Source organism: Schistocerca piceifrons, chromosome 9, assembly GCF_021461385.2.
Source record: "Schistocerca piceifrons isolate TAMUIC-IGC-003096 chromosome 9, iqSchPice1.1, whole genome shotgun sequence".
In the NCBI taxonomy this organism is placed as follows: domain Eukaryota; kingdom Metazoa; phylum Arthropoda; class Insecta; order Orthoptera; family Acrididae; genus Schistocerca; species Schistocerca piceifrons.
Window position 1 is genome coordinate 223,190,198 of NC_060146.1, and position 22,937 is coordinate 223,213,134.

Genomic DNA, 22,937 nt, shown 5'->3' on the forward strand with positions numbered 1-22,937 from the left:
ATAGTAACTGCGGACTGGAACTCGATATTAGGAAAAGGAAGAGAAGGAAAAGAGGTAGATGTATATGGAATGGGTGCAGGGAATAAAGGAGGACTCCGCCTGGTAGAATTTTCCACAGAGTATAACTTAATCATAGCTGATACTTGGTTTAAAAATCATGAAAGAAGGTTGTACACGTGGAAGAGGCCTGGAGACACTGGACGATTTCAGACAGATTATATAATGGTAAGACAGAGATTTAGGAACCTGGTTTTAAATTGTAAGACATTTCCAGGGACGGATGTGGATTCTGACCACAATCTATTGGTTACGAACTGTAGATTAAAAGAAACTGCAAAAAAGGTGGAAATTTAAGGAGATGGGACCTGGATGAACTGAAAGAAGCAGAGTTTGTAGCGAGTTTCAGGGAGAGCATTAGGGAACGATTGAGAGGAACAGAGCAAAGAAATACAGTAAAAGAAGAATGGGTAGCTTTCAGAGATGGGATAGTGAAGGCAGCAGAGGATCAAGTTGGTAAAAAGACGAGGGCTAGTAGAAATCCTTGGGTAACGGAAGAGATATTGTATGTAATTCATGAAAGGAGGAAATATAGAAACACAGTAAGTGAAGCAGGCAAAAAGGAATACAAACATCTCAAAAATGAGATCGACAGGAAGTACAAAATGGCTAAGCAGTGATGCGTAGAGGTCAACTGTAAGGATGTAGAGGCATGTATCACTAGGTGTAAGATAGATACTCCCTACGGGAAAATTAAAGACACCTTTGGAGAAAAGAGAGCCACTTGTATGAATATCAAGAGCTCAGATGGAAAACCACTTCTGAGCAAAGAAGGGAAGGCAGAAAAGTGGAAGGAATATATAGAGGGTGTACACAAGGGCGATGTATTTGAGGGCAGTTTTATTGAAATGGAAGAGATTGTAGATGAAGATGAAATGGGAGATGCGATACTGCGTGAAGAGTTTGACAGAGCACTGAAAGAAATATGCTGAAACAAGGCCCCGGGATTAGACAACATTCCATTAGAGCTACTGACGGCCTTGGGAGAGTCATTCCTGACAAAACTCTACCATCTGGTGAGCAAGATGTATGAGACAGGCGAAATACCCTCAGACTACAAGAAGAATATAAAAATTCCAATCCCAAAGAAAGCAGATGTTGACAGGTGTGAAAATTACGGAACTACCAGTTTAATAAGTTACGGCTGCAAAATACTAACACGAATTCTTTACAGACGATTGGAAAAACTGGTAGAAGCCGACCTCGGGGAAGATCAGTTTGGATTCCGTAGAAATGTTGGAACACGTGAGGCAATACTGACCCTACGACTTACCTTAGAAGATAGATTAAGGAAAGCAAACCTACGTTTCTAGCAATTGTAAACTTAGAGAAAGCTTTTAAAAATGTTGACTGGGATACTCTCTTTCAAATTCTGAAGGTTGAATAGGTAAAATACAGGGAGCGAAAGGCTATTTACAATCTTTACACAAAGCAGATGGCAGTTACAAGAGTCGAGGGACATGAAAGGGAAGTAGTGCTTGGGAAGGCAGTGAGGCAGTGTTGTAGCTTCTCCCCGATGTTATTCAATCTGTATACTGAGCATGCAGTAAAGGGAACAAAAGAAAAATTCGGAGTAGGAATTAAAATCCATGGAGAATAAATAAAAACTTTGAGGTTCGCCGACAACATTGTAATTCTGTCAGTGACAGCAAAGGACCTGGAAGAGCAGTTGAACGGAATGAACAGTGTCTTGAAAGGAGGATGTAAGATCAACAGCAACAACAGCAAAACGGGGATAATGGAATGTAGTCGAATTAAGTCGGGTGATGCTGAGGGAATTAGGTTAGGAAATGAGACAAAGTAGTAGATACGTTTTGCTATTTGGGGAGCAAAATAACTCATGATGGTCGAAGTAGAGAGGATATAAAATATAGACTGTCAATGCAAGGAAATCTTTTCTGAAGAAGAGGAATTTGTTAACATTGAGTATAGATTTAAGTGTCAGTAAGTCTTTTCTGAAAGTATTTGTATGGAATGTAGATATGTATGGAAATGAAACATGGACGATAATAAGTTTAGACAAGACGAGAATAGAAGTTTTTGAAACATGGTGCTACAGAAGAATGCTGAAGATTATATGGGTAGATCACGTAAGTAATTAGAAGGTACTGAATAGAATTGGGGAGGAGAGGAGTTTGTGGCACAACTTGACTAGAAGAAGGGATCGGTTGGAAGAACATGTTCTGAGCCATCAAGGGATCACAAATTTAGTATTGGAGGGCAGCGTGGAGGGTAAAAATCGTAGAGGAAGACCAAGGCATGAATACACTAAACAGATTCGGAAGGATGTAGGCTGCAGTAGGTACTGGGAGATGAAGAAGCTTGCACAGGATAGAGTAGCATGGAGAGCTGCATCAAACCAGTCTCTGGACTGAAGACGATAACAATGACATATGTTAAGCCGCATTTACGCGCGTGAGGAATATACGCAACGCCAACAGTATTTTAAATATCCTTTACCTTTCTTTCTTTCCAACAATCCCGACCACATCTTTCATTTTAAAAAAATCAAACCATTTAAAAAAATGCAAAGAAAAACGGAAAAGAGAGAGAGAGAGAGAGAGAGAGAGAGACGATGTACCGTCAGCCCTGAGACAGGCAGCCAACTTTACTCAATTGACAATCGAACGACCAGCGTCAAATAAAATTCAATACGTCTCAAAATATGAATGTCTCTGCACGTATTTTTGTTTGTTACTGAGCATGAAAATTACTCTCTTAAGAAGTTCTTAACGTTAGTTGACGTTTCAGGAGTCGGCTTTTAATTGCTAGATGCATAATATTCCAAAATTCCGCGCGAACACCGTATTGACACGAAAATAAGCTGCAATTTTTGTCCAAATTTTAACCTCGGAAAGTTAGGGTGCGGCTTATATCAGCTGCAGTGTCTCTGTACAAACAACTGCTGTACAAAAATTTAGCTCATTTGCAACAACACAACTGGCGACAAGGCGTTTTATTACGCAGCAATGAAAGCTTTTATCGGTGTCTTACTGCGGCTAACATTGTGTATGACTACCAGTATTGTTTCATTAGCGTTTAATTCAGTTTCAGTTCAGTTCAGGATACCGGTAAGAAAGTCTGATTTATGACGATATGAATGACCATTTAGAGCGAGAAGCATAATCAAGCCAAAGAATCCGACGTTGTTACATACGAGGTTTAAACTTATAGTTGTGCGGTATGGCCTAACCACAAGCAACAGAGAGGCTGGAGGAAATAATTGACTGGACGAATCTAATGGCCTACGTTTGGTTTCTTCAGAAGAAAACTGGAAAAAGACAGGTTCAAAGTGAAAATCGTACAGGTGACCGAAATGTGGCAGGTATCCGAAACTTGTAGCTTATGTTCTTTCCTATGTGCAAGATAAGCGGAAGAATGGGATGCCTATCTCACGAGAAATTATCCAATTGAAGGCCTTGGAAATTGTGAAAGTGTTAAACATGCCACAAAGAGAATTTTGGGATAGTATGGGTCGGTTTCGTCGCTTTATGCGTAGAAGTGGCCTTGGTCTCCGACGAAGTACTAACCAGCACAGAGAATGCCAGCAGATTTCGAGGAGAAGAGTTAAGTCGACCATTCTTGAAAGTGTCACACATACTCTGTTCATGAGATAGTCCGTGCCGACAAAACGCCAGTATTTTTAGACATGCCGAGCAATATGACTGTACGCCAGTACGAGGAACAGGGAATGAAAAAGTAGAATAACTGATGTTAGCTGTAACAGCGGATAGGTAAAAGTTACCGCCTTAATTCATTTGGAAGAGAAAAACCATGCTAAAAGAAACTTACCTAATGGGTTAGTGATTCACTGCCAAGAAGAAGAGTGGATGACAAGACACCTGATAGTTGACTGGAATCGCAGACCTGGACACTGCTTGCTAACGGGGATGGATGATGATGGGTGGTAGCGGTGGCGGCGGTGGCGGGTGGCGATGTTGATGACAGATGTGGTGGTGATGATGGTGGACGATGATCATGGTGGACGATGATGGATTATTTTAGCTGAGGGGCGCTCAACATCATGGTCATCAGCTCCCTGATGGGAAGTCAGTATGCCAGTTTCATGACTGGGGACGTCGGCTGTCCCCACATGCGGAGCATTTTTTAACGTATTAAAGTATGCCACCCTTCCCAGCAGTTTAGGGATGAGGCTTGGTAGTTCACAAAATGTCATCCCTCTTGTAACACTGGAATCAGTATCGGCAAGGGTGGTGGGCAGATCTCCATCTGAGCGAGGACAGCCCTGATATTAGTATGTAAGACACACGTTCCCAAATATGCTGAACTGAAAGTGGCACGCAGCAGACTTCACAGTGGTGGATCCTCCTGCTGGAGGAGGAAGCCACGTGTAAGAAAGCTATGCCTGATGCGCAGTCTGGTAAGCAAAACCTCCTTCCAGCGGTGAGGCTGACAAGAAGTCAACCATGCTTTTGTGGTCGATTTGAGCGACTGCAGTTTGTGTTCTGTCACCCTCTGATGCATGGTGCGTCTATCAGAAAATGAGATGATGGCCTTCAATGGGATGCGACATTGACAGACAGCACCATCCCAACATGCTTACTAGGCCGCTTTGTCGGCCATGTCGTTTCCCCATATCCCGATGTGGCCACGTACCCAGCAAAAGATCACCACCTTGCCATGGCGTTGGAGCCGCTGTAAGCAGTCATGGATGAGCTGAATCAGTGTCTAATGGATACATTCGGTGTAGTGCTCTAAGCCGGCTGGAACAGACAAGAAACCTTGTACGGCGATGTCTGTAAATCCTCCCCAGTGTCATCATAATGCAATGTAACTCCACATCATAATCTGTTAATTGTTTGGGAAGACGCACTTTGAAAACCCTATCAGATAAAACAGCGGAACAACCAAGGACATTCTCTTGCTAGGATCCATCTGTATAAACAACGATAGAACTGTGGTATGTACTTAAAATGGAAGAAAATGAAGTTGTAAAAACATCATCTGCAGTACAAGTTTTCTTGTACCTTGTCAAGCTTAAAATCACTCTGTGCCTCCGAAGACACCAAGGCGGCAACGCGTTCCATTCCTGGCTGCGTATTCGGAGGTCTAATAGATACTTGACACAGTCAGCAGTTCGTATCCCGAATGTCTTGGTCACATGAGGCCGATTCCTAAACAGCCGTTCCAAGTTGGGTAGGGCCACTGCACTAAAAGCCAATGACTGAGGTGACGCTGAGGTTTTCAGCGCCTGTCGAGCCAAAAGGATCCGTCACCGAATCCAGAGTGGTGGCTCACCAGCCTCCGCACACCGACCCTGAACTGGGCTCATCGGCACGCTTCCAGTCGATATCCGAATGCCCTAACGGTGGACAGCATCTAATATCTCGAGGTAGGAAATACGGGCTGATCCGTAGACCAAGCTGCAGTAATCTGAACGTGATCGAACAAATGCCCTATAAAACTGCAGGAGGCGGCACCTGTCTTCTCCCCGTATTTTCCCGCTAAGGCATCTCAAAATATTCAATGAGTGGAAGCCCTTTGTTTGTAGGTCTTTCATTTGCGGAAGCCAAGTCAATTTAGAATCAAATAATAAACCCAAAAAGCACGCAGTTCACTGAAATCGTAAAATATTGTCCCCCATTGTGAGCACTGGTTGGTTAAAACTTCGACGACGACAGTTAAAATTGACACATGTACTCTGGTGAGTACCGAAAACCAGTTGCTTTTTTCTTGGATTCCAGCCTCCACTGCTTGCTAAGAAAACCATGTTTGTTTTGGTTGCTTTTAAGGGTCATCTAACTGCTGAAGTAAAAGATAAACTTGCTGCATAAAAAAAGGCAGATCTTATCATCCCACTTGGAGGACTGACTTCAAAACTACAGGTGCTTTATGTGGCCAGAAACAAGCGTAGCGCCGATCGTAGCGGTAACCAACTCAGTCACGTGAGTAGATCGCACTCCGGTACAGTACAGTGTTGGGTAGGAAAAGAGACTTGGCGGGCAGAAGCGACTGCTTGCTGTTAGCGCCATTAAATTTAATGACAATTATGAGATAGCAGCAACATTACCGAGGGAAAAAGCGACGAAATGTGGAATAAAAGTTTTGAAGTTGAGTAAGTTTATGGCGTGCCAACAGACTGACAATACGGTTTAATGTGTCATAACGCGTCAGTGGCGGTTCTTGGCTGTAAAGCTAGGTGAAGATATAGCGGGAAAGAAAAACTCGCCGTTAACTACACACGCTTACCGTAATAATTCAGCTTATCTGTATCTGTATGCTTGTTACAATGTCACAGAAACGGTGAGCATATTCTGTCAGTGATAAATTGAAAAGTTATTGATCGTTTGAAGAATGGTGGAACAAAGCAAGTTTATCACGCGAGTGTGGTGCACCTGAAGAATCCATCAAAACGTGGGTGAAAGAAAAGAATAAATTCTGAGCTTTTGTAAACACAGTTGAAAGTGATGTGGGAATGGACTAAAAAAGGAGTAAGAGCCAGTGAAGTTGACGAATGCCTTTATAGGCGATTTTTAATAAAAGGAAGTATAGACGTGCCTATTATTTATGCTCAAGCTGAAAAATTTCACTTTGGCTTACATGACAACAAAGATTTTTTATAGCTTCCGACGGGTGATTTTGAAGATGGAAATGTCGTCATGGAACTCGCCAATCGACCCTGAAGGAGAAGTAAGGTCTTGCGACAGCGAATCTATTCACAGTTTCCTGAAATTTTACACAAAGTAATGGTAGATGAAAGTTTAAATGATCATCGAGAGTATAATTGTGATCGAACGGTGCTTTATTTTTGATTGCTTCCAAACAGAATTCTCTATTAAAAAAAAATGAACCCTTCTCTTTGCCACAAATAAATCGGGCAGCCATCAGTTGAAACCTCTTTGCATAGGTGTAAGTAAAACCGCGAGATGTTCCAAGTATGTAAACATGTGACCATTACAATTCACTTACAGGCATTCACAAAACATGTGACTTTTCACCAGCTGGTTTCAGGAAGAGTGTGTTCCGTCAGTTCGGAAGCACCTGCGGACGCTTAAGCTGAGAGAAGAAGTTCTGCTGATCCTTGACCAGTGTCCAGCTCACCCACCTGCTGATGTGTTGCCACCAGAAGATTTGAAAAATAAGAACTTTGCTTTACCCGTAAAACACGACGGTATTAATTCACCCGCTACATCGGGGTATCAAACAAGCATTTAAGGCTCATTATCGCCGGTATCTGCTCACTTCAAAAGTAAATTCAGATGAAGAAATGGAGATGTTCTTGAAATGTGAAAATTTTAAAGTGTGTTGCGTGTTCAGTTGGTCTAGCGTGGCAAAGCATCGGTCCGGCCGCTATCAAGAATTGCTCCAACCAGTGTTCCAGGGAAGAAAATGCAACAAATGAACGCAGTAGCTACGTATTTCAACAGCAGTGACGTCCAGTCTGCATGTTATGTTCTATAGTGCAATATTGATATTGAAAACTGGAACCGTAGGGTAGTCGTTGGCAACGGAAAACCGATTTCGCATGTCATAGATGACAACGTCATTGTTGATGATATTCGAAATGAGAGGAGTGAGGCAGTAGAAGATGAGGATGGTGAAGCTGAAGAAAAAGGTAAATTGATGATCCCAGTAGACGTGAAATATTAGATAATATAAATGCAGTGATTGCGTGGATGGAGCGACAGAGTGAAGTGAACCAAACCAAACCAAACCCAACTGAGCTGTTGCACCTGACGAGTATAAAACAATTCGAACCAAAGACACTGATGAAATGGCCCGCCAAAGACAGCTGACTTCTTTACAGCGGTAGAATAATGACGTACTGCAGCCTGCAAGCGGTATTGTAGATCATCATACTGTATCTGACGGTGTACTTTTAACACTGTGCTGAAACTCGTGTTATTGTTTGGTCGACGTTTGAGTGAAGTTTGTCTAATTACCGTTCCCTATTCGGTAAGTAACTGAAATGTTTTACTTCTAATGTTCTTTATATTTAAATACACTGTGGTAGGCAGTGTTTGTATAATACTGCATCAAGTGTTCTTTCTGACTTTCCATGCGTGGTATGTCATTACACGTTATAACGCGTTAGTTAATGATGTCCCCCGACAGCCGCCTTGCATTGGTCTTCTACTAGTTCCCACTACAAATGACGGTACTTCACAACAACAATTCAGTTAACAAACTCTATATTGACGCGATATCGAATGAAACTGTTGAAAGAGAAGGGAAACCTGACTCATTACGGTACGAGACGGGATTCCCTACGCACTGTCACGAAGAAAATGAAAAAAACATGTAGATTACAAAATAGGAATAACTGCTTCAAGAATTACCGCAAACTGCATGCACTTTAACTTAAATAACTACTTGCAATCACCGAAAAAGTACACAAGCTCACTGACCCAGGAATACTTAAGTACGACGGCTCGCAGAACGTAAAGAAACAGTTCCGTTACAACACAGCTATCAAATCCAAGCACTCTGCAACTCTAACGGTTCCACCCATTGGACCAAGCCTACTGCACTGCGATTGGTTAGTATCAGGCGGCCACAGCATGGCGTACATATTTCATAAAAACTGCGCACAAAGTGCCACAGATCTCAGTATGTGTGTTACATAAAAACACGAAAAACATCAAAAAACACTGTGAAAGATCGTGTATCGTTAACAGAAAATATATTAAGTACAACGGGATACTGAACGTACAGGGAGAACGGTAGAACAAACTGTACCATGTATGGGCTAGAGTCATCTATTTGCGCCCCCCCCCCCCCTTTCGCCTCCCTGGAATCTTCGTTGTGGTAATAGACTGGTCTGTAGCGCAGCCCGCAGTCTAGGTTAGTTTGGAATGTGACAATTTCGTTGAGAATTGGTGAAGCCAACGAATGTGGAAACGGAAAAATGTGATCGTGGTAAAAAACTGACCGGTAGCGAAGCCTAATCTTTACATCTGCGCCATATTGAAAAATGCGAGGTGGCGAGGAGTGGTTCAACACATAACTTTTACTCACGTCTGTTTGGCACTAACGAACCACTCCGTTCCTTCCACGTCCTCCTGTAACAACGGAATCCGCGTATCATTCCAAGTACATACTAAAAAAATAGTCGTCACACACTAGGGATAATTAGGTACCTGGCGAGAGGAAGGGCACTTGCAACGAGTTAAAATTTTAACTCGTTGGGCACTTGCGATGCGCACACACGTGCGAGCACACGCACACGCAGAGAGAGAGAGAGAGAGAGAGAGAGAGAGAGAGAGAGAACAGCAAGTTGACCTGCGGTGTCGCCGTATCCCCACCACGACGTTACTCAGAATCTGGTTCAAACCGCTGTGGAGGGGGACAGGGGGCAGGGAGAGGGAAAGCACTGCGTTCCGGACACAGTTATCTTGTCTTGAGAAAAGACTCACGTCAGTTTCCGTAGTGTAGTGGTTATCACGTGCGCCTCACACGCGCAAGGTCCCCGGTTCGATCCCGGGCGGAAACATTGTTTTAACTTCTACGCATAATTTCGTACTATACAGAACGAGCTCAGTGCATGGGGTGACATAGATAATCGGCGAAACAAGAGCATATTGTCAAGGTGAATGTGTTTTTTCCATCTATGAGGAAACTGAGCTTTCCATTAGAGTCCCAACGTCAGCATAGCAAGAATAACTTAGGCGAATCTTACAAGACGCGTACTTACCACCTTCCACAACGAAAGAACACACATGTCCAGACAGCGAAACTGTGTTAGTGGTATATAATAACAATATTAACGCTTGCCTATTTAACTTAATATTAAGGCAAATACATGTAATGCTTCAGAATGCGAAACACTATAAAAAATTTCTTGTCCTGCGCCAGAAGATGGTCCGTGTGAAGAACGAAACAATTAGGAACTTCCTAACGTTATTGACAATAGCTGATGGTGTAGCGATGTAATTATGTCTCTCATTGACTATGCAAATAGCGTATCTTCAGAATACTCGTCTCGGGGGTGTGTCGTCGTGCAACACAACGATAGTAATTTACCTCGGAATTTTACTTGTTCGGAGTACGTGCAACAAATATATAATTAATGCACTCTCCATCGTATTCAATCCTACATCAGGCGAAAACGGGTGGAAGAACCAAACTCATTACTATTTGAGTCATAGGAGGATCTGCTATGCTCTGCCATGAATTAATTGAAAGGAAATCTAAATTACAAAACAGGAACCGCTACCAGAATTTACGTACACCACTCACACTGGAACTGAAGCAGTTATTAGGAATCACGTAAAGGGGACACAAGCTGACAAACTGTCTCTGGGCTAGTGAAGTATGACAAGTCCCAAAATGTAAACAAAAACAGCCGTCTCTCATCACATAGCCCTCAGATTCAAACGTACCGCGTGCTCTCAAGTTTCCACCTATGACAACTGCGTTCTTGTAGGCTAAAACCAGCATGCGTAATTCGTACAAACAGTGCATTATTATTCCTTTTCCTTGTGCCTTCCTGCCGCATTTAGGCAGGGTTATCATTGTGTGTGCCCTTTCTGTCACGAACCTGTCACCCCTGGACGGAATATGTGTACCGTAATTGTCTGCATCTACTGCTATAATGTGGAAGTATGCGAACGTTTCTAAATGTCTGCGAATCTTGTAACTGTGGCAGGAGTTGGGAACCAGCCCGGTATTCTCCTAGTGTGATATGGGAAACCTCCTAGAAACCACACACAGGCTGGTGGGCACACCGACCCTCCTCGTTAATCCTCCGGACGCATTCGATCCAGGGCTGGCTGGCGCACCTCCCTGAATTCCGGAAGTGAGGTTTTAAAGCTCTCGGATCGCACAAACGCTCCAAGTAGCTATACGAATATTCATATTAACACATGAAATGAAACATTCAAAAACAGTGTAGCAGCAGCACACTTATCGCCAACAGAAGGTAAAGACAACATCAAGTTGAAATTATTCTTTTCGATGAATCAAGTTTGCCAAGATCGCTAGTCATTCTTTTCATTACCACTACCGGTTTCGACAGATCTACGCTGTTATCATCAGATCTAAAAGTAGAATTTTGAACTAAATCTTCAGTACTGTAGATCCACTAAATCTTCAGTACTGTAATAAACAGAAACAAAGAGCACCGCACAATTTACGTATGTGTATAAATTTCATTCGAGTCTTAAGAAATTATATAAAAGATATCGGCATTTGCTATCTTAACACATCTGCTTTGCAGATGTACTTCGTGCCTAACAAAAATGCTTCAAATGGCTCCGAGCACTATGGGACTTATCATCTGAGGTCTTCAGTCCCCTAGACTTAGAACTACTTAAGCCTAACTACGTCCCTGCCCGAGGCAGGATTCGAACCTGCGACCGCTGTAGCGGCGCGGTTCCAGACTGAAACGGCTAGAACCGCTCGGCCACAGCGGCCGGCCGTGCCTAACAAATACAAGGTACTAACCATGAGCGCTTTAGCATACGTAAGCTCTCAGTTCCCCGCTACACGTCCGTTTTTGCTCGGGTGAGGACAGAGGCTCTCACGGAAACCTCGGGAACCAAACCGCCAGTTCCCCAATACTTTGCAGTTATCCGCTATGCCGGTACGCCGACACTTTCACCCGTAATTCTTTAACCCAGATCACGAGCATCTATCATTTGCTTATATGACTTGATGTAGTTCATCTTACGTGATGCGAAGAATACAATTACGTAAACCTAATAGTATTTCACAGAGTGATTTTGTATCGTCCTCAGCTATGGCTTGTATTTGTCTTGTTTGTAGTTACTTTCAAGACTTCTTTTCTGTCAGGGTTTTTGATACGGCTATATGTTGATGAATAATCTACTTTTTTTTACCGTAAACTTATTTTTTAAAAGATGATACTAAACTGTACTTCATTATAAGTTTACTTGTGAAGGATGAAAATGTAAATTTCCTTGTAAATTTCACATTTTTAAAAAACTGCGCTGAATATTTTCAAAACAATAATGTTTTAAATCTGCAATTTAAAATGTTACGTAAATTTTCTTAAAAATAAATTTAATGAGATTGGAGAGAAGACATAATTATAGTGTGCAAATGTAATCGAAATTTATCGATTACCGGACACCACTAGGTAAACAAGTGTGCGCTCATTCCTCTGTGAAAACATTACACTGGCTAAGTCACCATTCTAGTGTCAAGTGATTAGCGTACGCTGCGACATGACCACAACATGTTGCAAGTTTTAATTTTTTGGTATTTTATCTGTCACATTTTGATGTTCCCTGCCAGTTTTTATTACACTTCGACGCAACATCTCAATGTGACTTACAGAGCTGTAAAAAGCTTGTGCATCTAATAGTGTTACAAACTACGTTCTAATGTTCCAGTATTGTACACAGTGTCTAAATGAAATCATGTGTATGTTTGAGCCACCTCACTTGGAATGTTTGTTTTTGTAACTTACAGATCCGATGGTGAGAGTGTAGATCTGTCGAAACCGGTAAAAGTGATAAAAAGAATTGCTAGCGATCTTGGTTCAAGAATAATATAACCTTCAGATCGCCCCCAACGACTGACGCAATATCTGAGATATATATTACTGGAAACTATTAATTACCATTACTTGCACAAGTTTCAAAGATCGACGTAAATGCAAAAGAAAAATTACGCAAAAATGCATTGAATTTCAACTTTTCATATAGAAAATAGTTACTAAAATTGCTGGAATAGTCGTATGCAGGGAAATCAGGATTGTAGTTAAACTTTAATTTCGACTGAGTGACGTCCTGTTTATAAATTTTTACCATGTAATGAAAATTAATTACTGGTCTCCTTTCGTCATCAGACATAATGATTTGCTAAATGAAACTTGTTTAGAGAACTGGTGGATTTTGTAAGGCGTGAAGGTGGTAACAACAATGAAAAGGCAGTAATATTGAATAAATAAAAGACACATATCTTTCAAAAAAAACTTGCGAAATGAGAGCCTACCTTTCAGAACACTGAAGAACGCTTACCTGATCAGAGTGATGTGTCGTTTCCGCGTGCTGTCGGCTCTTAACCAGCGCTCCGATAGTAACGGGAAGCGGATGTGCAATTACAGCCACTGGCTTCTACTTGTCGGTGAATCAGCAGACACGTTAGCTTGCTGCGTTTACGGCTCCCTTAATGATTCAATCAACTGCAGCCGTCGACAACGAGTAACTGCACTTCGCACCGTATATGTCTTGTTTGCCTGCCACACAGAAGTTACCGCACTGCACAGTTCGCTGTTTGTACGTCGTAGCGCAATGAGCGACGTGTTTATTACTAAGACACACTCGGACACGTCCGAGACGTTACTCCAGAGGGCGCCCTAGAAAACAAAAGAGCATTGTAATCAAATACGAAACTTAGAACAACATCATTTTTCGACATAGTGTCCTTGCGTATCAACGCACTTGGTCCATCGTTGTACAAGCTTCCCTATGCCCTCATAAAAGAAAGTTCTCGGTTGAGCTGCGAGCCAGAAATGCACCGCTTCTTTCACTGCTTCGTCCGAGGCAAATCGACGGCCGCTTAATGCCTGTTTGAGTGGACTAAACGAGTTGACGTCGGAAGGGGCAAGATCGGGACTATGTGGAGGATGATCCAGTACTTCAAATTTGACTTTCTGGAGCGTTTCAACAGTATGGCAGCAGTATGCGGACGGGCATTGTCGTGCAAAAATACACCACCTTTCGACAGCAGTCCTCGGCGTTTGTTTCAAGTTGCAGGCTTTAGCCTGGCAGTAATCATCTCACTGTAACGTACACTGTTTATTGTTGTGCCCCTTTCCCCATGATGTTCCAGTACTGGACATTTTGCATCCCAAAAAACTGTAAGCATCAGTTTTCCTGCGGACGGTTGGGTCTTGAACTTCTTCTTGCGCTGCGAACATGGATGTTTCAATTCCATTCCCGGCCGTATACTCTCCTGCTCGTAATGATGGATCCATGTTTCATCACCAGTAATGATCCTGTCTAAGAAGCTGTCTCCTTCATTACCATAGCGATCCAAATGTTTTTTGCAGATATCCAAGCGCGTTTGTTTATACAACTGTGTTGTTTTGGGACCCATCTTGCACAAACTTTATGAAACCTAACTCTGTTGTGGATGATTTCGTAGGCAGAACTGTGACTACTTTTCAGACGACGTGTCACTTCGTCAATAGTTAGTTAATCGTCTGTCTAAGAAAATCATTTCACGCGAACGCTGAATGGTTTGTTCGTTTGTGGCGGTAAACGGTCGTCGGGCTCCTTCATCGTGCGTAACACTTGTACGATCATTTCGGAATTTTTCAGTCCATTCGTAGACACTCCGTTGTGGCAAAACACTGTTCCCGTACTGTACCGAAAGTCTTCGATAGATTTCGGCCCCTGATACGCATTCCGACAGCAAAAGCGGATCACTGAACGTTGCTCTTCTTTGATGCAAATAGACGGCGGAGCAGCCATGGTTCAACTGGCTCTGAGCACTATGGGACTTAACAGCTGAGGTCATCAGTCTCCTATAACTTAGAACTGCCAGAGGCAGGATTCGAACCTGCGACCGTAGCGTACGCGTGGTTCCAGACTGTAGCGCCTAGAACCACTCGGTCACATAGGCCGGCTTCACTATAACAGCATGGGGCAGGACGAAGAGCTGCGGAACGTACCGTCATCAAACTGACAGCAAGAATGTTCGAAGCACGTACCATCTCACCTCTAAAGAAGGGACTTAACTTTGCTCCTTCCCCACGAAGTATCCCTTTCCTTGACATATTAAGTGGTGTCGAACAAGCAGTTCGTTAGCTTCCCAGTGAAACAAGAAATTCGTAGAGAAATGAGTAGTATTCTTTTAAAATCCCAGCCGCCAGCACCAAACATGAGTAGAGCTGAACTCGATGGCCTCGGCAACGATCCTCTCGTCGTCGTCATGCCAGCTGACAGGTCAATGCGGCCGTCCGACTATGACGAGAAAATCTGACCGATGCCGGAGGAAGATATGTACCAAAAGCTGCCTGGGACCCCAACATTCAGAATAGTGAGGAAGACTTCGGAACTTCTTACACGATCGTCGCTGGAAGACTGGAAGACAGTGTTGTTAACAACCTCCTCCCCCAGGCACCCAGACGTTCTACGGTCTGCCACAGGTCCGTAAGGAGGATACGCCTTTATGCCCCATAGGGAGCACCATCAGATCGCCCACCTATAGACTTGCAGGATCTTTGGCCAGCCTCCTGTCGACGCATATTGTACACTGGCACACCACATAAAGAACATGGTGGACTTAATCGACCGAATTAAGCGTCTACGCCTTGATGAAGCAGATATAATAGTTAGTAGTGGTTTTCCTATTCGCGTGTGTGCCCATCACAGGCTCTACAGATTTGCTGTCCGAGCTCTTTGACGACACCATCCCGAATTTACTTAAACATACCCTCGTTGTTCTGGTCTTCAGTCCAGAGACTGGTTTGATGCAGCTCTCCATGCTACCGTATCCTGTGCAAGCTTCTTCATCTCCGAGTAACTACTGCAACCTACTTCCTTCTGAATCTACTTACTGTATTCGTCTCTTGGTCTCCCTCTACCATTTTTACCTCCCTCGCTGCCCTCCAGTACTAAACTGGTGATCCCTTGATGCCTCAAACATGTCTTACCAACCGATCCCTTCTTCGAGTCAGGCTGTGCCACAAATTCCCCTTCTTCACAGTTCTATTCAGTACCTCCTCGTTAGTTACGTGATCTACCCATCTAATCCTCAACATTCTTCTGTAGCGCTATATGTACAAAGTTTCTATTCTCTTCTTGTGTAAACTATTTATCCTCCATATTTCACTTCCATACAAATACCCTCAGAAAAGACTTCCTCACACTTAAGTCTATACTCTATATTAACAATTTTTTTTCCTTGTGCAGGAACGCTTTTCTTGCCATTGCCAGTCTACATTTTATATCCTCTCTACTTCGACCATAATAAAGTTATTTTGCTCCCAAAAGAGCAAAACTCATCTACTACTTTGTCTCTCATTTCCTAACCGGATTCCCTCGGCATCGCCTGACTTCGTTCGACTACACTCCATTATCCTCGTTTTGCTTTTATTGATGTTCATCTTATACCCTCCTTTCAAGGCACTGTCCACTCCATTCATCTGCTCTTCCTTTGCTGTCTCTGACAGAATTACAATGTCATCGTCAAATCTCAAAGCTTTTATTTTTTTCTCCATGGATTTTAATTTCCTACTCGAAATTGTTCTTTTGTTTCCTCTACTGCTTGCTCAGTATACAGAGTGAATAACATCGGGGATAGGCTACAACCCTGTCTCACTCCCTTCTCAACCACTGCTTCCGTTGCATGCCCCTTTATTCTTATAACTTTCATATGGTTTCTGTACAAATCATAAATAGCCTTTCGTTCCCGTTATTTTACCCTGACACCTTCAGAATTTTAAAGAGAGTTTTCCAGTGTACATTGTCAAAAGCATTCTCCAAGTCTACAAATGCTAGAAACGTAGATTCGCTTATCCTTAAAGTATCTTCTAAGATAAATCGTATGGTCAGTATTGCCTTCCGTGTTCCAGCATTTCTAAGGAATCCAACTGTTCTTCCACGATGTCGGTTTGTACCAGGTTTTCCATTCGTCTGTAAAAAATGAGTGTTAGTATTTTGCAGCCACGAGTTGTTAAACTGATAGTTCGGTAATTTTCACACCCGTCAACACATGGTTTCTTTCGCATTGCTTTCCCGTCTTTGTTTATGACTAGTTTCCCATCTGAGCTCTTGATATTCATGCAGGAGGTTCTCTTTTGTCCAAAGGTCTCTTTAATTTTCCTGAACGCAGTATCTCTGCTACCCCTAGTGATATATGCCTCTACCTCCTTACATTTCTCCTCTAGCCATTCTTACTTAACCATTTTGCAGTTTCTGTCGATCTCATTTTTGAGACGTTTGTATTCCTTTTCGCCTGCTTCATTTACTGCATTTTTATATTTCTCCTTTCATCGAATAAATTCAATATCTCTTCTGTTACCCAAGGATTTCTACTAGCCGTTGTTTTTTACCTACTTGATCCTCCGTTTCCTTCCCTATTTCATCTCTCAAAGCTACCCATTCTTCTTCTATTGTATCTCTTTACCCTGTTCTTGTCAATCGTTCTCTTTGAAACTTTCTATCACCTCTGGTTCTTGCAGTTTATCCATGACCCATCTCCTTAAATTCCTATCTTTTTGTAGTTTCGTCTGCAGTTCATAACCAATAAAAATGTGGGCAGAGTCCACATCTCCCCCTTACGTCTTCGTATTTTTTTTATGATGGAGAATATTTCAAACAGGTGGAAGGCTTCGCGATGGGGAGCCCGTTAGCTCCAGTTGTAGCGTTTCGAGGACATCGCCTAGAGCATGGCTGCTGCAAAGCCTAGTTGTTTTTACCGTTACGTCGACTATACCCTCGTCATGTGGCCTCATGAACATGAAAAGCTTGAACAGTTCCTGGAACATATCAACAACATCCGCGACCACATAAAATGAACCGGACGTCCTTGTGCACCGAAAACCCAATGCGTGTCTCGGTCACGGCGTTAACCACAAGACCACGCGCGCCACCAGCTGCCGCCGCCCAGCACAGAATCTGTCTATTCTGAGGACAATGGAACACCGAGCTGAAATCGTCTCAGACGCGGAAAACCTCTACGATCGAACTGAGAAACTTACGTAAAGTTTTCAAGGAAAACGGTTACAACGGTGAAATTTAGCAAGCAGTTTCACCTAAGCGACGAAAGCAGAACACCTCTGAGGAAGACAGGAAGGAGGCTACTTTTTTGCCGTTTTATGGTTCAATAAGAGGGAAGATTAGCGGGCTCCTGAAGAGACGTAAAATCGACAGAATCTTCAGGTCGACACCAAAGATCTGGCAACTAATGACGGCTGTGAATGTACACCTGGAATGTACAAAATACCGTGTGGGTGAGGGTAGTTTTAGGTCCGTCAAACTATCCGAGCAGAAAATGAAAGACGTGTCCATCTACGCTGTGGCGGAACATCCACTGGAAAACGGACTCGGAATTTCATTCGACCAAGACTTATATTATTACACGGATCACCGACTTCTGCGATAGCGTAATAAACGAAGCAATACATATCAAAATATCGGACAACGCCCCCAATAGAGACGGTGGATTGCAGCTGAATCCGGCCTGGGATCCTGTGACTGGGGAGGTGACGCGGTCGCGGCACCAAAACATTGCCACGTGTGGGCACCTGTGACGTCACTGGCGGCGGCACGGTGCATGTAGGCACGACGGTGGCATCCAACTCACACCCCTCCCCCCGTAGCTGAAGACGCCGTGCTCAAAGATCGCCTAGTAAGCCTTCTCACAACGGCCCCAGTGAAGGTCTTCCAGGATCGCTGTGCTTAATTCAGTATAACAATAGATAGAGGTTCGAAACGATTCCTTGAGAGGGGGCTGATCTCCACACAAGCCACGAACGCGCTCCGTACAACAATAACTGACAGCTGGGACCCAGTGGCCTAGCCGGCCGGTGTGACCGAGCGGTTCTAGGCACTTCAGTCTGGAACCGCGCGAGCGCTACGGTCGCAGGTTCGAATTCTGCCTCGGGCATGGATGTGTGTGATGTCCTTAGGTTAGTTAGGTTTAACTAGTTCTAAGTTCTAGGGGACTGGTGACCTCAGATGTTAAGTCCCCGACTAAAGTACATGCAGCCCCCCGCCTCCCCACCCCATGTCACTTCACGACCCTCGACAACTGACACATGACAAATACATCATACAGAGCACACACGGGACTAAGCCAACCCCTCCCCCTCCACCCCCAAACCTCCGCCGACCATGGACAACGTAATACAATCTAACCACCCGAATCTCCTCTTCGCAAACGCGAGGGGAATCAGCATTGAAAAATCACTACTCAAGCTCATGTTCAATAGGGAAAAAATTAACGTAGCCACTGTTTCGGAAACCTGGCTGAAAGCCAGAATAAAATGTTATTTCCCCAAGTTCCACTCCTTCAGGAAACACAGACAAGGCGGCTGGGGAGGTGTGACCATCCACGTCTGCGACTCTATCGCCCTTCCCTCCGCCTTCGACAAGACTGAGACCATTTCAGTCCAAATAACAGACAGGAACAGATATCTGAAAGTAGTGTGCTTGTATAACCCCCTCGGAATGGCGCTGCGTACCCAATTTATTCGATATATCGCGTCATTTGACCGCACCGTTTTACTAGGGGACTTCAGCGCTATATATAACAGGCTGCGGCACAGAGTGGACAACGGCTACGGTTGCAGACTGTTCGACCTGTTGACCACCGAACCCGTACTACGATTACCACTGTACGAACCGACGTTCATAGGTCATAATGGTTTATTAGCCCTAGGCCACATCTTATTCAGTGACGACCTAATTGCACCTTCATTTCCCCAGAACAGCAGAGTAACTAGCCACCACCTACCAGTCTTGTTCTCCACATCCGCTAACCACCACTCTCCCCCATACCCCAACAGACGAAGTGTCCGAATACACACCAAACTGGAACAAATACCAGAATGTACTGACTTGGGAACTATCCATCCCCATGACTATTACTGACGACAATGATTTGCAGCAAACGACCAACAGACTCGAAACAGCTATCAAGAAAGCAGCAAAAGAAGCAGTCCCCAACAAAATTGTAGAAAAATGGAGACCATCCATCCCCCAAGCAGCACTAGTCATACGACAAAAGAAGCAACTACAAAGACAAATGAGATCAAGTGACAACCCTGACTTAAAGAGACAGCGGAACAGACTCAACGCAAGAACAAAGAGAATACTTTCCGAATATAGACGACGACAGTGGGACGACGCGTGAAGCAGACTTGACTAGTGGGACGGGGAAGGGGGGATTCTGGAGACGCTTCAAAACCCTAACAGTGCAACGCCAAGCAGCCACCGACACCCCACTCCTGAACTACGAACCCACGACAGATCCACTGGAACAGGCAGAAGTATACTCCACGCCCAACGATAGTAAATTTGACGACTGGTTTAGGCTGCAAGTAGACACCCAGCTGCCACTCTTGCTGGATACCTTCACCACCGAAACAGAAGAACAGCATCCCATCACCAAAGACACATCAGACACGAAAACTGAAGACGTAGTCTGCTGCGGACGCAACTCAGCTCCAGGACAAAACAACATTACACGCATACACCTTCAAAAATCCCCCTCCCACATCCTAAATCCGGTCCTTTCCCTCATTTGCAACTACTGCTTGCATAACGAGACAATACCGACGAACTGGAAGACCAGCAAGAGAGTCGTGATACCCAAACCAGACAACGCTAAGACTGACCCTGAGTCCTACACCCAAATATCCCTACTAGACATAATAGGCAAGGATTACGAACAGGTACTAAGCTACCGGCTAAGAACATACGTCGAAAACCAAGGACTGCTGTCCCTCACGCAGGCAGGATTCAGACAAAATTATTCGACAACTGACCCATTCCTCAAACTAACTGACAGAATAACCACAGGATTCGACCAGGGGCACTGCACCCCTCCAGTGTTCCTGAACGAGCTTTTGACAAACTCTGGCGCCAAGGCTTGCTGTTCAAACTGGTCAACATGGCTATCCCAGCAAAAATGGCCAGACTCATAGAAGCCTACACCACTGAGCTGACTTGCAGAGTGCGTGCGGCAAATCAATCTTCCGAAGTTTTCATCCCATATGCCGGGGTCCCACAGGGAGGCATCGGATTCCCCCTCCCGTGCACCCTGTACACAGCTGTCGTACTTACTGTAACAACACAAAGCAAACGACAGGACTGTATGCAGATGACAGAGCCTACTGGGTCACTGAGCAACGAATAACAGCCATACAAAGTAAGAAGCAATGGTGCCTCAAGCGACTAGAAACGTAGGTGGAGAAATGTAGGGTACGAACAAAGCCAACAAAAACTCAGACAGTCCTTTTCAGAGGTAGACACCTCACAAAAAACGCCAACAAAACGAAGAAGACATCACACTCACGTTATCTCACACACCATGAAGGTTCACTGATACAGTCAGATACCTTGGGGTGTATCTGGACAAACAACTCAACTGGAGAACCCGCATAACAATAAAGACAGAACCTTATACGCCAGGTACACGGCTGCAGCACAAAAACTGCAGTCCACTCCAAAACTTTCTTGGACCGGTTCTGGTGTATGTGGACCGCCCCTGGGAGGCATACACGCCCAAGTAGCAAACAGACTACACAGCACAGAGAGGAGACTGCTCGGCAGTATGGGAAAACTTCCCAACATCGCAGGTCTACCGAATAACCAGGGTAGAACCACTCCAGACCAGGCTTGTCAAGCTCCGAGCGCGATAAGGCAGACACGTACTGGACAAAAGGACTGACATGGAAGACCTCGTCTCCACCAACCGAAGAACCCAACGGAAAACAAAATTCAAATACGTCACCCCTTCCAGCACAATAACCCTGAAACTGCAAAAACATACCCAGATCCATCCCCAATACTACAACCACTCACAGCCAAGTCCACAACCCATCCTCAACTAGACCAGAGAACAGAGAATTGAAACACACGCACACACACACACACACACACACACACACACACACACACACACACACACACACACACACACACACAAACAAAACACTAGAACACTTACACGACTAAGAACCTCTCAAGGAGCTTATGCCAGCTCTAACAAACTGAACATCATAAATAAAAGTTTTAAATTGTAAATAAGACCCTATATTTCAACCTGTACTATCCACCCTCCACTAGGAATAAGTTTACCCCAACCTAAGTTGCTTCTATCGCTCTCCCTCCTTTCCACACTATCATATTATGTACAAATTAATATTATCAGATTTCAATTGTAAAAATGTATTACACATTAGAAGCAACAATATCTGTAAGTAATATTATTGTACTACGCATAGTTGTTGAGAATGAATGATGCAAATTGTAATACCTAAATGAAAGATCCGATTGTCAACATGAAATTTTCATTGAATTGCATTAAATAAATAAACAAAAATTAAAAATAAAGTGTAAAACGCATTAAAAAAATCCGAGCAGATGCGGTCTCTGCCGGAAGGTTGGTGAGCAGTTAACTACCTCACGCAGCTTCAAACCCATGAGTATTTTATTAAATTTTCTCTGATTACATAATTTCCTCTGACTGCTATATAATTCGGTAGAGAGCGTATTTAGTCTTCAGTTTTAATGATCAATTTGTTGCTGTAACGATTCCTTTAGTACTGGTAGAGAGCATACTTCGCTATTCAGTTGCAGCAGCTGTTTGATATTCACATGTAGCTGCACGTCCTGACCAGCACAGTTCTTGTTACCTAACGGAGCGACACACCGCGATTGAGTACATTGATATGGTTAGTGCTCACTACACAACGAACGATCAGCGCAGCGAGTTTGTCAACATTATCCCAGTACCCGGCACCATTCGACGTTTACTGTTGTTTATCAACCTCTGCGTGAGGCGGGTCGTTTAGGAGATTACCTGGTCACGGACGAACTCGCACCGTACCAACTAGGCGGTTTGGGGAAGCTGTTTGCAGTTCGCATGTCTGGTGTGAGTTCAATCATCGTGCTGCAGTCACTGCGGTTCTACGACAGTGTGTAGACAAGTGGTATTGATGACTGATTCGGCTGTATCTCCTACCTAGGCAATTAAATGGCAGGTATTACCACACTTTCCTCACCAACACATTTCCAGAGTTGGTGGATGGCGTGTCACTCGCTACGAGACTTCGCACGTGGCTCCAGCATGGCGGGGCGCCGACAAACTTCAGTCGTCCTGCGCGTCGATTCTGGAACCGACAGTTTCCAGAAAAGTGGGCTGCCAGGTTGTCATGTACCATGGCCCATCCTGGACTTTTCTGGTATGGAGAGAGATGTGCAACCTTCTTCACA

General features: G+C 43.9%; 1 non-coding gene across 1 annotated transcript; it reads left to right on the forward strand.

Moving 5' to 3' along the window:
• Positions 1-9,438: 9,438 nt before the first annotated feature.
• Positions 9,439-9,511, forward strand: Trnav-cac. The gene has a single exon. It is a non-coding gene; the product is annotated as a tRNA-Val (tRNA).
• The last annotated feature ends 13,426 nt before the right edge of the window (positions 9,512-22,937 follow it).